The sequence below is a fragment of the Sinohyriopsis cumingii genome, chromosome 6 (genome assembly GCF_028554795.1).
Source record: "Sinohyriopsis cumingii isolate HCF-2022 chromosome 6, ASM2855479v2, whole genome shotgun sequence".
Lineage (NCBI taxonomy): Eukaryota > Metazoa > Mollusca > Bivalvia > Unionida > Unionidae > Sinohyriopsis > Sinohyriopsis cumingii.
In genome coordinates this window covers 150,718,361-150,734,278 of record NC_142966.1, presented here as the reverse complement: position 1 = coordinate 150,734,278, position 15,918 = coordinate 150,718,361, and the positions used below count along the sequence as shown (strand labels likewise).

Sequence of the window (15,918 nt, the reverse complement as noted above, 5' to 3'; positions counted from 1 at the left end):
TATATATATATATATATATATATATATATATATATATATATATAACCAAATACTTCTGAAGACCTCCCAAAAATATATATTTAAATGCTACTAAAACATGCCGATACCATCAAAATGCTCTCAAATATATATAAATATACCTAAATGTACTCGGATGTTTCTATTCTATCTAACAACTTCCGTCTTTATTTTCATAGGCCTGATAATTATTTCTTGATTCGCGTCAATTCAGGTTGTATTTTCCGCTGCTAGTTCGTTCGGCAGTTTGTTTCGTTCTATTTTATGCAATCTCCCACAATTTAAATAATTATCTGATAATTGACAGTCATCGGCTGAATTAATGACATCAACCTTGGTTCTTTCGAGTTCTCTGTCGCAACGGATAAGCAACTGTATTGTGAAAGGCACAACACTGTACTGCGCCTTTTTGATAACTTTTGACGCTGTAAAGGTGACTACATTCATATACGGGTGTAAGTGTAAAGTCAAATTAGAATTTAAATAATGTTATGTTTTATCTTTTATTAAAGTGGCGAAAATACATTAAAATAGCAGTTATTTCCTAAATACAGATGATCTGTCATACAATTAGCAATAAAAGCCGTTACAACCTTATATAATTTATTTCACAATGCATTAATTATGTACATGTGCATGTTACAAAATGTTTATTAACGGTGCTTTATATCTGTTGCCCGTTCGGCTCTTGGTTTTTCCGTTGTCCCGGTTTTCGTCCGGCAGTTTGTTTCGGTCGCTTGCACTTGTATGTTCCATCTGATGAATGGACATAGCTGGACTCAGCTACTGTGGCGATCGGAGCAGCAAGAAATTTCTTGAAAATTTTTTCTTTCTGCGTTACACTCTTTGAGTTCCAGGCTTGTTTGTCCAAAAGAAACGAAAAAGACTGACCAAAAAGCCTGTAGTTGCCAGCACCATACAAAGCTCGACGTAGGTCTATGATCTGCGTTTTTGTAACGGAAAATAATCTGTCTACAAGTTCTGGGAGCTTTAGCTGTTTCCAATCAGTGGCTTGTTTTAAGCGATTGTTTAGTGACTCTGCATTGTTATTGGTCCATAACTTAGAAATGATATTTGCTTTTAATGGTTGGTAAACATGTTTTAAAATTTTACCTTTGAAATGTGTTTCATAGTAAGTTTTAAATCTCAGATATTTATCGAAATAGACAGAGAGGTTGTCTTCTCGCTTTGAAAACTCGAGGTTGTCTATACTAAAAACTAATCCGTCTTTGTCTTCACTGAAGATTATATTTATAATCTTCTCCCTCTCTTTTTCATTAGAACCAGTTTTTTGAAGAAAATGCCTAATGTTATCTTTCAGATGTTTTGTACACAGCAGATAATTTGCTTTGGGAAAATTGTTTGTTAAAGAATTTCGTAATGCTTTCTCATCATCTGTGCCAAATGTCAAATTTTGTGAGTCTAGTTTTTGTCTAACATGGGGAAAAAAATGGTGATAAGTACGCTGCTCACCATCCCAGTGAAGACAAAGAGGTCCTAGAAAAATTGGATATTGCATAGATTTTCTGCTAACGATGCTTCTGTTTTTATAACACATTGTTGTTACAAACACTTTGCCAAGATTAAACGTTCTGTTGATGCCGATCACACTGCCTTCCTCCCCCAAACAGTTTTTTTTTAAGTCTAATATTTGATCGTCAGTGTACATAATTATAATTGGTTGTTTGCCTTTCGTAATAGTAACAACCTGGACGAAAGGGTTGTCATGTAGCTCTCCGATTATTGTCAATATCTCGTCCGCAATATTGTTTCCAGGCACCCTCAGAGGTATTTTCTTTGTGTTTTCTCTGTAGATTTTATCCTGGAGTTGGCGACCTGATTTAGGGGCCATGAAACTGTCATCATCAGCCATCTTGCTTACCACTTCGGTCGCCTTCTTCCTCCCCACTTTTTCGTATGCCATTTGGAGGATACGTGGATCAGTTCTTGTGTACGATTCACCACTTTTTGAGTTTCCATGCGGATGACTTGAATTTGATTTCTTTACACCTAAATACTCAATCACCGCGAGGGTTTTTAAATGGCTAAGCCATTCGGGTGATTCAGTTACAGTAGTAACTCTCTTCCTGTAGCTGTCATCGTCTTTTAGCTTAGTGTAGTAGCGATGAAGTGTTAATATATCTGTGGGTTGAGGATCAATTGAAACATATGTTATTTTTTCCCCACGATCTTTTTCAGGCAAAACTGACCATTTTTCTTGAAAATGTTTTTTAATTTGTTTTCCTTAGTTACAACGAATACCTGGTTTACAGTGGTGCCCGAGTTAGAGTCCCATGGCCCACAGTCATCGAGAAAGTCGTTCCGTTTTCCCCCTTCATTCTGTTGATGCCTCACTACAACGTGAACATTGCTTTTGTGCCCCAAAGGTACTCTTTCTGCTGGCGCATCTTCACTTAAAAGCGTTTTAAATAGTTCGTCATTTTCCAATAACCTGTTTCCTGGATTTTCCTTAACTTGTTGGCGCTCAATACTCAGTGGTACAATGGCAAGGGACTGTTCTTTTTCTTTGGTAAAAGATATATCTGCTTCACTATCACTGTCCGCATCAGTTAAATCTTGAAGATTATCTACGTTGTTCGATGACGAAATTTCACCTTCAAGTGATATTAATGATACATTAGAGCAACACCTTTTGGGGTGTAGACTCCCTGTAGCTGACACTGAACTGGAAGATGAAATTCTGCGTTTGTGGCTAATACCATATTCAACAGTATCGTCAACCGTTGATGGATATGCTATCATATGTACCGCATGAATAACAGCTGCGAAGTGATTGACGGCGTACCACTTTCCCGGTCATGGTGTTGGTACATCTCCACTCTTGTACCAAAGGATTGCTAGCTGCCGTCTGTTCTCAAAATTTCCAGATGGTTTGAATTCGGTGTTCAAAGTTTTGTAGGCGATATCATTTGTCCCATTTGCGTATGGGTATATCACTCTTATTTTCATGTTAACAGCATCTGCCAAAGATATAATTGTCCACGCATTGGAGAATTTTCCGATGACGGCAGAGTCCAGACAAGACTGTGCGTAACTGCTAGAAAGTAGTTGTATTTGAGGTCTCTGTGGATGCAGCATGTATTGTTCCCCGCTTGTAAGAAGTTTTATACACGTGTGGTACCTTAGTTTCACTGACATGGTTTCGTTACCACAAAGCAAGATTGAGATGGCATTGAAGAGGCAGTCTCCGTCAGTGCTTGTCGTCAGGGGGATTCCATTTATGTGGTCGACGTAATTCTCCATCACCTCAGCAGCGACTGGATCAACGTCTGGCAAATAAGACGTTGGCTCTTCTGGAATTTGTAATTTCACTTTGAACATTAGCTCGCGCTGAACAGCTTCCTTTAGATTATCTATGTTCTTTGATGCCGCCGCCTAGAGAGAAAAGAAAACCGCATTAAAATAGTCGATAAATACTGGACTTAATGCAGATTTTGAGCTTGTTCAGACATTAGTAATATGCATGAAACGCGAATAGCATCGAGATATGTTGTATCATCCCAAAATGGCATGGGTAGACGCATGTATCAAGGATATGAATATCGATAGCGTTCTATGAGATGGCGTTATGCGCACGGACAGACAAATGAAGAGGTACTCAATAAGATACCTACACATATTATAGACTGTTGTATAGCTTGAAATCTCCGCTTCACATCTATAGTTTTAGCCTAGAAATACGTGGTACCATCACAAAACGGCATGGTTTGATGAACGTAGCCTGTATATAAAAATATTTAAATTCGCAAACGAAAATGAATAATAAATACAAACATTTTTATTTTGCATCTGTACAAGTATTTTTTGGCATAGATGGCTTTAAAGTGATTAGAAACTTATCAATTGCTATCAAATTTACCACATCGGTGGTTGTTCACAACCCATATCGAACATGCCTTTAGGGTAGTGAAGTGCTGCTGTAATCCGATTCACACGTGTTATCGCGTGTTACAACCACAAGTAGCCAAGTATACACGTATTAGGACAGAATTTTTTAGTACAAGTAACAAGATTGAAAATTCCTCTAAACTGTATTAAGAGTAAGTTTTGATTAAATTGTATTAGAAGTAAATTGATAAATCATACTGAAAGTAATCTTCTACTAAAATATATTGAGATTTAATCCATTTATTCGTATCCTACTATTCAACAATGATTGCGCTATTATGATCAAGTACGAACCGTCTTATACAAAATATTACTTGTATCGCAGACTCAGCACAAAACAGTATATTCAGCAGGTTATAAAAATAGCGAATTAGACAGATTCCAAAAATTCTTATGGAGGGCATATGTGCTGATCTTGCAGAAGTACTTACGTAATAATGTACATGGACCATGACAATAATCTGTAAGAGACTACGAAACCTCGCTTTGAGATTCTGGCCAAACGCAAGAGCTAACGAACGCGCCATATTTGGCGTTGTTTTAAGAAAGCTGGTATAAAATCCCCAGCCACGGGCCGACACCAGTTTTGCTGGCCAGAAGCTCAAGCAGGCTCTGTCTTTTGCAGGTAAGATAACCGTCTATGTACAGTTTTTCATAGTATAAGACTTTTTAGTGTCATAAGAATTTTTAGTGTTATAAGAATTTTTAGTGCTAAGATGTTAACCTAACATCAGTATGTTTAAACATTAGATCATTTTAATATTTCTTTGCTATTATTTAACCTAATGTATTAGAAAGTTTAACTGTTTGAAGAACTTGTATTTGCTTCTAATTATATTATTGATTATAGTAAAAGCAACGTTCGCTACCAACTTCATACTCAGTAATAGTTAATTTAGAAATAAAATACTCTTTATATAATAGAGTGTAATATGTTGACATTTTAGAATTAATTCAGTAAAATATATTTCAATTACGGTATTAGTCTGAAATATTGAATTTTAGATTCTTTTGCTATCGTGAATTTATTCGATATTTAATTATCTGTATTACATTCTAAAACGGCAGTTATTATACAAGTATGATGTTGGTAAGTGAAAGAATATCGTAGTTTTATATGTATTTCTTATATCCGTAAATTGAGCTTGTTGTAGTTTGATATTGAAATGTAAGTTTATATGTTGAGTATTTCAATAAAGTTTTGCTGGCCAGAAGCTCAAATAGACTTTTGTCTTTACAGCTCGATCCCGAGTACCTTCAATTCCCCAAGAATGTAGTCACGTCTTCATCATCATCGAGTGACACTACATCAAATGACTTGAACTTCCTTCCTTTCTTCTCTCTCTCTCTCTCTCTCTCTCTCTCTCTCTCGGAATTGAGAAACGGATTAACTTAGAGTTTACGAAGTAAAACTCTTCGTAAAACACGCGTTACATCAATTACCACTGCGGCGCTACAAAGACAGCTAAAATGATTTACAACAAATATATAAAATTTATAGTGGTCCCCTGTTGTTGTTTGTCAAAATCGTCTTGCGAGAAACCCAAACCAATATACTCGTTGGAAATCAACGATGTTGACTAAAACTCCTGGGACTAGCATCGTACATTTGTGTACTGATTTGTATATATATTGTATATGTGTCATAATTAGATGCAAAAAAAAAAAGAAAATAAAAAAAAAAGAAAATTAAACTAAATCTATTATATCTTTTTATCTCTTTATCTTTTTTCATGTTAGTTCTATGTATAAATTGTAAAGGAAAAAAATTAAAGAGATTTTAATCTCTTTTACTTTTCTTTTTGTTTATATGCACGTATTAAAAGAGTTTTGATATTCTGTATCAATTTATTCATTTGTCATCTCTGTATACTACACATCTCAAATTGTGGATTCATGTATTAATAGCTAAATTAATATGAATTGGGAAACCTTTAGCACTTTCATGCATGTAAAACCGATAGGTATTAAATTCAAAATTGTTGAACATAAAAAGCAGGGCCCAGGTACCTAGTCCCGGGTAGACAAATGTGTAGCAAATTCTTAACAAAATATACTATAGAAAGTAGTCCAGTACAATACTATCCAATTTTTGTTTGACAAAAGACGCTTTTTAAATAATAACACAACTTAATACAACGGTGAGTGGCAATAGACATTGAAAAAAATGGGCAATATAACAGTATGGTATTATAATAATTTTAAAACAGTATTATCACAGAAAGTACTATAACAATATACAGATGTGAATGAATTTATGCCTCATCTGATGTGAAGACTGTACATTTCATCATGCTATAAATTTCAACAGGTGCGATTGATTTGCAATGTCGTGTGATCAGGTTGTATCATAAGTATATCACACATTTAGTTTAATATAAAGAAATAGAAACATTAGACAAATTAAATTAATAAAATTGTGCAAAGGCTGCATTTTTCTAAGATAAAATGGTCATTTAATCGGATGATAATCCATGATTTTGCATGATAATTACACACATAATTAGGGATCTATACAAAAAATGCATTGCGAAAAGAAAGTTGTCTTTGCGTGTTCTAACCTAAGTAATTTAATTATTACAAATTTAAAGTAAATGCTGATACTTACATTCTGCAGACGATGCATGGCCATCAGGTAGTCAAACTTATTACCATCCAATGTACGACACGAAACGCACACGTATTCCAGATCAATATTTCCCCACATTTTCAATTCATCGTCTGAAATTTCTTGGCATTTGTTATGATACCAGTTCTTACACAATGAACATTTAACACAGTCACTTGAACAATCTGATTTGCATCCACCACATGGAAACCTGGCTCCGCGTTTTTTATTGAAATTAGCCATGATTCACTTACAGATCACCAATTCAGAATAAAGAAAACAAGAAATGTGCAGTATTTAAGCTTTGTTTCGAATGAGAGAGGAGGTGATGAAACTTAATGATTATATACCTTGTATTTGACTGCTTGTAACTAACAATAATGTTTCTTACAGATGGTCATGCAGTTTATTAATGATAAAAAATACAAAACTTGAAACTCGTCCTATTTCCAAAGAAAACATGCCGGCAATTGTCAGTACACAATATGAAGTCAAAAACAATTCGAAGCTGATTTTAGCAGCTTGCTGGTGAACAAATATTAATTGAGTAAATGAGAGCTTGCCGCTTGATCACCTTTATTGGCATTTTCTTTCTTTGGTTTCTTTTGTAATCCTCGACAAGAAGCACTTGCGTTTGCTGATCCTGTTCGGTAATTCCTTTCATTTCATTTTATGCGATTGCCGACAACTTACCTGTTATTGTTCACATTTTCTAATATTTATAATTAATTCCCGCCCAAGGGCCTAGTTATCTTTCTGTTATTCAACTTGTACCAAGAGGCCATTACTCAATAATTGCATGAAAAAGAAAACAATAAGAATTGTCTAATATGTTCTAATTTGCACGTATGTAATAGTGCGGTTTTTTATTTTTGCATTTTGTTCATTAGATGACATAATTATTTGATTCGTTTTATATCAGTAAACAGTCGGAATTGATCGTCATCACGCGCAATTTAGTTTGGTTCAAAAGAAATTTATTTGAACATGTGGCTCTGATTTGGTATATAAATATAACATGGAAATGAGACAGTAATGAGACAGTAAAGTCAAAGAATCAGTTGGAAACGATCAGACACCAAGTTATAAATATATTCGTTAACTATATCAACATTGGTGCTGAATTGGATTTTTTCCTGAGCATTTTTCTATATACATAGTATACAGAAAAATGCTAAGGAAAAATCCAATTCAGCATGCATCCAAGGATTTAAGCCAAATGTAACAATTTTTGCACATGTATCATATATATATATATATATATATATATATATATATATATATATATATATATATATATATATATATATATATATATATATATATATATATATATGGGTGTGTGTGTGTGTGATGTGTGTGTGTGTGTATGTGGTCAGAGTCTATATTTTTTTAGCAGAAATAAACATCAAGTAAATAAAAGAAAAAATTTGACCACACAAAGGCCAGTCCAGGCACAGAAACTATATAGCAGACAAAACATTATAGCATATACATAGCGAAAAATTTTAAGAAAAAACAACACAAAAATATCAGAGAGTTGGAACAGGAACACGTAAGTCTTTGAATGTTTCGAACAAAGAGCCATGGGGGGGGGGGACACACTCGAGGCCAATAGCTAATTATATCTAAATGTTGAAGGTGTGTCCACAAATAAAAATTAACATTATTGTAGAATATAGATATCTAAGTATTAAGTATGCAAATTAGGGACATATATATGTCGTCCCGGACTATGTCGATAATTTCCGAGCAAATGGTAATTGGAGATGTACGAAACGTTTCGTACAACGAATCTCTAATTGCTTTAGTCATTTAAAGTATTCATTTTTGACCCAGAACTTAACTTGACAATGAATTGAATTAATTTGTTTAGTAGTAAATGTATCAGTTGCTTGTCTTTAGACAGTATTTGGGCCGTATTTGGGTATATTTGGGCAGTATTTGGGTGTATTTGGGCAGTATTTGGGTATATTTGGGCAGTATTTGGGTGTATTTGGGTATATTTGGGTAAATCGTGCCACCCGGACAAAATTGTGAAAGTGAAGAAATTTAAAAACAGAGAGTGAACAAAGACGCAGAAGTCTATGAACTTTTTAAAGTGTTGTGTTGTGATGTGCATTAGATTGCCAAATTTGTATCACAATAGACCAGACAGAAAACATGTCTCTTGGTTTTGATTTTTTAGGATATGGACCTATACTCACGCACTCACTCACACACGCACGCACGCGCGCGCGCGTTCATCATGCGGCAAAATAAAGGGATTTTGAGTTTTAATTGATTTTGGCAAAATGAATACTATCTCTTTTTGAGAGAATTGCGTGGCCCTGAAAAGAACCGTTGGGTGTTTGTTTTTTTAAAACTGTCACTCATATGCCTCGAAAAAAATATTTATTCTCTTTGCTTTGTATTACTGACATTAAAAAGTAGTTTTCGAGGGGTACAACCAATTTTAATGATTTAACATGTGCTTGTTACTATTATCATATTCCCTCCTCCTACCCTGCATTAATGTAAAAAAGTGTAGGCTGCACCCTAAAAAGATGAAGGACAGTGCACATAAACAAGGTGCTTTAGAATCTTTTGGTTCACCGTAACGGGAGGACGAATTCTTATCATACGATCCAGATATTTTCTGCCCAGAAAAGTACCAGATATGCAATTGCAACAAGCAAGTATTACATCATTAAAAGTAGCCCCACCTGCCTCCAAGAACCCAAAAATACATGAAAACCTCACCTAAGCAAGTAAATGTGAAATGCAGGTATCCTTTTTTGTATGGTGGCGGTGCCAATGACGATTATACAATTATGTAGTTTACTGATTCTTTCGTGAACAGTAAAACACAACATCCAATCAAAGTCTGTGGTGCAATGACAAGTCACATTTTTTTGTACTTTTACCATGTCTCGCAAGTTCTAGTACACACATACTGGGTGCATAAATATGGCTATAAACAAAAGATTATATACATGTGTGTGTGTGTGACTACGAAACCGTTCCTAATTATTACCTATAACCTAGTCATAAAAATCATGAGGTGCAGTGATGCTTATGGTAGTACAGTAGTTATCATCTTCGTCATGGAGGCAAATCTTAAAACTCCACATCAAAGTTAAAAAAAACTCGCTAAGAAATCCCCCCTTAGACATGCACACTTTTCTTTTTGCAACATTATGAAGTTGTTTATGGGCAACTACTACTGTAGATTTATCAGTGCGTCAAGTCTTGCTCTAATGAATCTCATGTGGCTTGTAGATACACGAATGTGTCTTGTTAACCTAGGGTTAGTGTACCACATGTTTCATTTTGAGCCTTAGCTGCAAGAATCCAATGGGGACAGCTGAACAGGGACAACACTTGTGGAGAATACATGTGCAATCAAGTGTCATGGATCAGTTCCTGATAATATGCACCTATGGCCTACAAGGACATCTGATACTAAATGTGGAATATAGCACTATGACTGAACAGAACGAAGGGTGAGAACATGTAGGCCTAGAGTGTACTAGCTTGTGCTAGTGGAGACATCCTAATGTGTCAATAGTTGGAGAAAGACAAGTAATATGTGGAGGATGCTACCTAAAGATGTAACAATGTTCTGACATAAAAAGGCAGAGAGTACTTGAGACTACATCATTGTGACTAGAGAAAGAATTTATCCAAGTTTATTAGTGCTACAATGTTTATTAAATTGGTTGTTCTGCATTTCTAAGGTAGATATATGTGATGGATATGGATTAAAACTAACAAAGTTTATGTGTGGTCGCCTTTCAATCAGGCATATATGCTTCCGTGATGGGAAGATAGTCATACAAGGGAGGTGACATCTCTTGTGATTAATTAAACTTCCAAGGCAATAATATAAGAATAATATATTCTAATTGCAAATCCATTTTATTTTATATCTAAAATGTTGATATGTCAGCAGCTTTCAGTTGATCCACCCTTATGCTGATTAGTAAAATGCAATTGCCAACAAGGCAGAATATAGTGTCCAAAAAGTATTCAATGTTATGCAAGTCATTACAATTGCAACTTAACAAATAACAAAATATACAACTCTGACATCATCCATAATAGGATATAAAAATACACCTTCAATGAATAAAACCCAATGGGTATACAACACTGACATCATCCATAATAGGATATAAAAATACACTTTCAATTAATAAGACCCAATAGGTATAAAACACTGACATTATCCTTAATAGGATATAAAAATACACCTTCAATGTATAAGACCCAATGGGTATACAAAACTGACATCATCCATAATAGGATATAAAAATACACCTTCAATGTATAAGACCCAATGGGTATACAAAACTGACATCATCCATAATAGGATATAAAAATACACCTTCAATGTATAAGACCCAATGGGTAAGTATATTCTTTTATTTTAAGTGATTCACAACACTAATTGTCAGTCAGTATGATCACAAAGTATGTGGAAGTGGCATCTGTATAAACAGAATTTTACTGTAGTTCATACTACTGGCACACTGTAATTCACACTCCTTTCCATGTCATTGCAAAATATATATTACATGTTTTATTAACATTTTCTCACAAATATAATTGTCAATATTTGCATTTCACTTAACATAATAGTTCACAGTATTTATAAATATTCCTTTGATAATGGGAGAGTAACTAGTTTATCAAAATGGAACTTTTGCACTTTAATTTTCAGGGACTTTTACTAGTGCTTTAAATGTCTACATATATTCTGTCCATGGCACTTACATGCACTTCAATTTTGCAATAAGGATGAAACTATTAAAGTACAAGACAACTTTAATCATACCTGGCTTTAGAGACATCGTAGAAAAACATGCAGCAAAGCACCACATTATTATTATTGTTATTATTATTAAAGTCAGAATTAAGAATTACATGTCTGGGACACAGTACTTATTATTTGCCAGTGTTAACATTGATGTAAAGTATAAATTCAATTAGGGTGCCAAGGCCTTGCAACATATATTGCAAACATAAGCATGCTATTACAAACACAAATATGCTAAATTCAAAATAAGGCTTATAATCAAATATGACAGTCAACTGACTCTTTTCACATTATAATAGAAGAAAACATGCCATGATTATATTGTTTACACTGAGACAGAATTAAAAGATTACAACTTGAATTTCACCTGACAAGACATATTTAATTTGTTTTTATTTTTTTCATTGTTGACACTTGGTCTAGCATTTACCAGAACTTTTAACTGATTGCTATTTTGCCATATATTATTTACAGTGTATTGAGAAAATATTTTTCCAGTAAACTCTTACAAAATATGTGAATTCTTTTAAAACTTATAAATTTCATGATGTTGAGTCTAACATTTCAATTGCCATTTTAATGATAAAGTAGCAACATATCAAGGTTTCATTTACCATTTGTGTCACAATTTTTACATGCAACACACAGGAGTCATTGTTAAAAATTTCTTTTAAAACAACTGAATCCACACTAGATGCCATGTTATAAGAAGGCTGATCAGGGTGTTAGTTATCAAGGGAGTTGCATCTTCAGCCAATTTACCCTAATTTTAATCAGAATTACAGGCTTATACATCTAGTGCATACAATAATTATTGTTTGCTGATGTTAATACTGACATCTACATATAATAAATTAGTGGTCGGAACTCTTTAACATGTATATCACATAGATCTAGACTAATATCCCAAACAAAGTAAAGTTACTTATTTTATTGCATATTATTTGTCATATATTATTATCTAATACATTGTAAGCAAAAACACAGATGATACTAACTATTCATACAATCAAATCAACTTTTACGATGTTTTTATATGCCAACAAAATATCGTTCTTCTGGCATAGTGGTTACTGAAAAAAGTTAATGTAGTAACAAGGCACATGGGAGGTGTTGAAAGACACCCCTATCAGAATGATTTCCAGCAGTCAGGTATAAATATACATCTGATATGCTGCTTAACTGCATTGCAAGCTGGTCTGCATGGTTCATTGGTATCTTTTAGAAGAATGTAACAGGTATTCCTGTTTGTACTGTACCTATTGCATCTAGTCTTATATGGTAAGGCAGTTTTTGAGATAATTCTTTTCATGACAGTTATTTTTATATACAGTACTAGTAACAGCTAGCCATACTGGATTGAAAATAAGTTTCATTTGAAGGTTTTCCATTCAGTTGCTATGGAAGCCAAGCCAACTCAGAAACAACATTCAGAGAACAAATCTACCAAACAATTACATCAAATTTGATCAAAATTGGTTGAGCCTTTCTGAGGAAGAAGATAAAAATAGATTTTTCCATATATCTGCTATTAAAGTAACAACACTGGATAGAATATATCATAAGAAACACTCATTCCAAGGATGATCAAAACTGGTTCAGACAATGCATAAAAGTTAATTATAGGATTTTTACATTGTTGATAAGGAAGCAATTAACACTTACTAGGTGTGACATCTGTACACAACATGGATAGAACATGTACTTAGAAACACTTCAAGTTTCATCAAAAGTGGTTCAGCCTTTCTGGAAAAGTTAAAATGGTTTTCCATATGGTTGCTATGGAAGCCACACCATTGCAAGTGGAGTGACTCTGTACACAAGTTTAATGGCATGCCCTAATAAACATTCCAACCAAGTGTGACTGTAAGTGGTTCAGTCATTCTTCAACAGTTGAAAACAGTTTTTCGACCTGACTGCTATAAAGGATACAGCACTATTAAACCTTGATTTTTTTTTGATTGAGCATGTTCTAACAAACATCCCTAAAAAATTTATTTTGAAAATGGCTCAGCTTTTCTGGAAAAGTTGAAAATAAATTTCTCATGTGGTTGATATAGAAGCCACACTCCTATCAAATGTTTTAAAATCTGGTTGCTGACAAAGCCACACAATTGCTAACGGAGGTACTCAATACAAAATGTAATCATTTCATTCATCAATTTATAATTTCTGACTTTATTATTGCCAGGGGGTCTCAAACACTGTCAACTGATTGGCATTTCAAATCCAATGGGAGTTTCTTTAGTAACATGGTCATCAGATCTGCATGATGGGTGAGTCTATGTTTTCAAGCAACAGATGTGATACAGTCCACTGTCTTTGATAATCTCAACAATTCTTTAGGTTTTGTAGTTATATCCCTTTGAAAACATGTATACAAGAGTTCCTCCTTTTGATTTGTTCAATTTGTTTTAGAAATATTAAAACTAAACATTGCAAATATTTGATGTATATGACATAGTTTCTATAAAATGAACTGGTCTAGAAACCAGAAATTGACAGGGAGTAGCCTGACTGTTTCTTTACATCGCAAGCATCCATTTGGTTTGAAATGCAAATAAGTTGACGGAGTTTGAGAATTTCTGGAGACAGGTTCAGAATATAAACCAGTGAATCAAATAACAAAGTTTTGTGCATTTTTTATATTCTTTATGCTTTTAGATTTTAAAATCAGTAGGGGGTACAAAGGTGAAGGTGTGCAAATATTGTAGACAAGAAGTCAAAAAAATGTTTTTTCAACTGACCACTAAGCAAGGATAACCACTGCTGTGGAACCACCCAAAACAAAAGTTTGATATTTGATATAAAATGTATTAAGAAACATGACAATAAAGTTTGATCAAGACTGGAATAACTATTCTGGACAAGAAGAAAAAAATATGGCTTCCAATTTGGTTAGTATATTAGACACATTACTGCTAGGAAAGCGCACACTTCTCCCCAACACCATTTTGGTAGAGAAATCCGTATGAAGAGTCCTATCAAGTTATAAATTGGTCAAGCAGTTTGTTCCAGAAAAAGTTGAAAACACTTATATGCATGGACCACACATTAAAAGATGGATGATGCAGGTAATACCAAAAGCTCACAAACGTTTAAAAATACACATTTTTATACACCTGATTGGAATAGTAATTAAAACCATAAACTTGAATTGAGTTAACTATGACTTAAAAACAAGCACTGATACATATTTACACTTGACTGGATTCATGTTTAAATTCAATTAAATGAATGTTTGAAAAATTGGTCGATTTTTACCATCTTTACCTGAAGTTTTGGACACCATAAATACTTTTATTTGAATAATTTTAATGCACTCTTGGACAAAAGTGATAATTTTTAAACTTATGTTTTGGGACACATTAATAAAATCGAAAATTTTCAATCATAAACAGAATGGTAATTTAATACTATAAATAAAGGAAGCAGTAATGTTTTTAGTTATTTGTATGCAAGCTTCAAAACTTCATTGACAGAGACAAACTGTTGTTTTAATGTAGGTATTTTCTAGTCCGGAAATGTGACAATTACATACAATACAAAAGATTCTGATTTTATCATATCTACATTTGAACAGAACTGTTAATCTACAAACTTCAAAAAATGAAAACAAAAAGTAAAGCATGTCCCAGTTGCCATACAATATTTTGGGGGAATAATTTTCTTTGTTCCTAAATTTTGGGACTCCAAAATGGAGAAGTAGCTTTGTGCATCTAAAAGCATTGGGAGAAGATGGTATTCTTAGTCTTAAATACAAAATATGAATGGCTTCACAGTTAAAACTTAATGTGTCCTTTTATATCATTTAAATGACCATCCAATAGTGAGGAAATGCTACAAGACAGAATTTGCATCATTTTGGTTGCAGATGTCTTCCTCCATGTAAATGTGCACCATTCCAGTGAAAAACAAAGGATATTGATTATTTTTTCATTAACATTCAAATACAGTCTGAGACATAACAAAATATATTGAAGCCTAACAAAACTGAGTCATAATAAAAAGGCATAATTTTGATACCGAGGAATGTGAACATATAGCATGGTGTAAAATACTGACAATTTATAAATTTAATTCATTCATCATACACACACACACACACAACAACAACGAAGGCTATGAGAGATGCACATAACAGCTGTGCCATGTCATGCCATTTTGACCTCATCATCCATTATTTTGTCCTGTAAGTATTGTCCATTTCCAAGTAAAAAGATCACAATAGTTTGATGATGCGCACATTCACACACACACACACACACACACACACACAAAGAGCCTTTCTGCAAAATCACCAGGCCCTGAAAATAGAGAATATATAATTATAAAAGATTATTTCCCATTTTTCTGCTAACTACTGGGAATGTAACATATGCAATCAACTGATCAAGTCCAATTTTTGGGATTATGTTCAAATTCTGAGCATCATTATTTCACCAATTACCGGCAAAATCTGTTCTTGTTTGCAATCTTTATGATAGTTTCAAACACTTTTATAGATGTCACTATATCTGATATGTTATTGGAACTTTTGGTAATTTACATGTAGTATTGAACTCAGCCCAATCATCATGTG

General features: G+C 33.7%; 1 protein-coding gene across 4 annotated transcripts in view; it reads right to left on the bottom strand.

The window, feature by feature from the left end:
* Positions 1–11,228: 11,228 nt before the first annotated feature.
* The window catches only part of LOC149798261 (uncharacterized), a 141,350-nt gene continuing 136,660 nt past the window's right edge, over positions 11,229–15,918 (bottom strand). For all 4 annotated transcript variants that reach the window (XR_016421991.1, XR_016421993.1, XR_016421992.1 and 1 more), the window contains one exon: positions 11,229–15,643. The gene's annotated coding sequence lies outside the window, so the exon portion shown is untranslated. The remainder of the gene's footprint in view (positions 15,644–15,918) is intronic.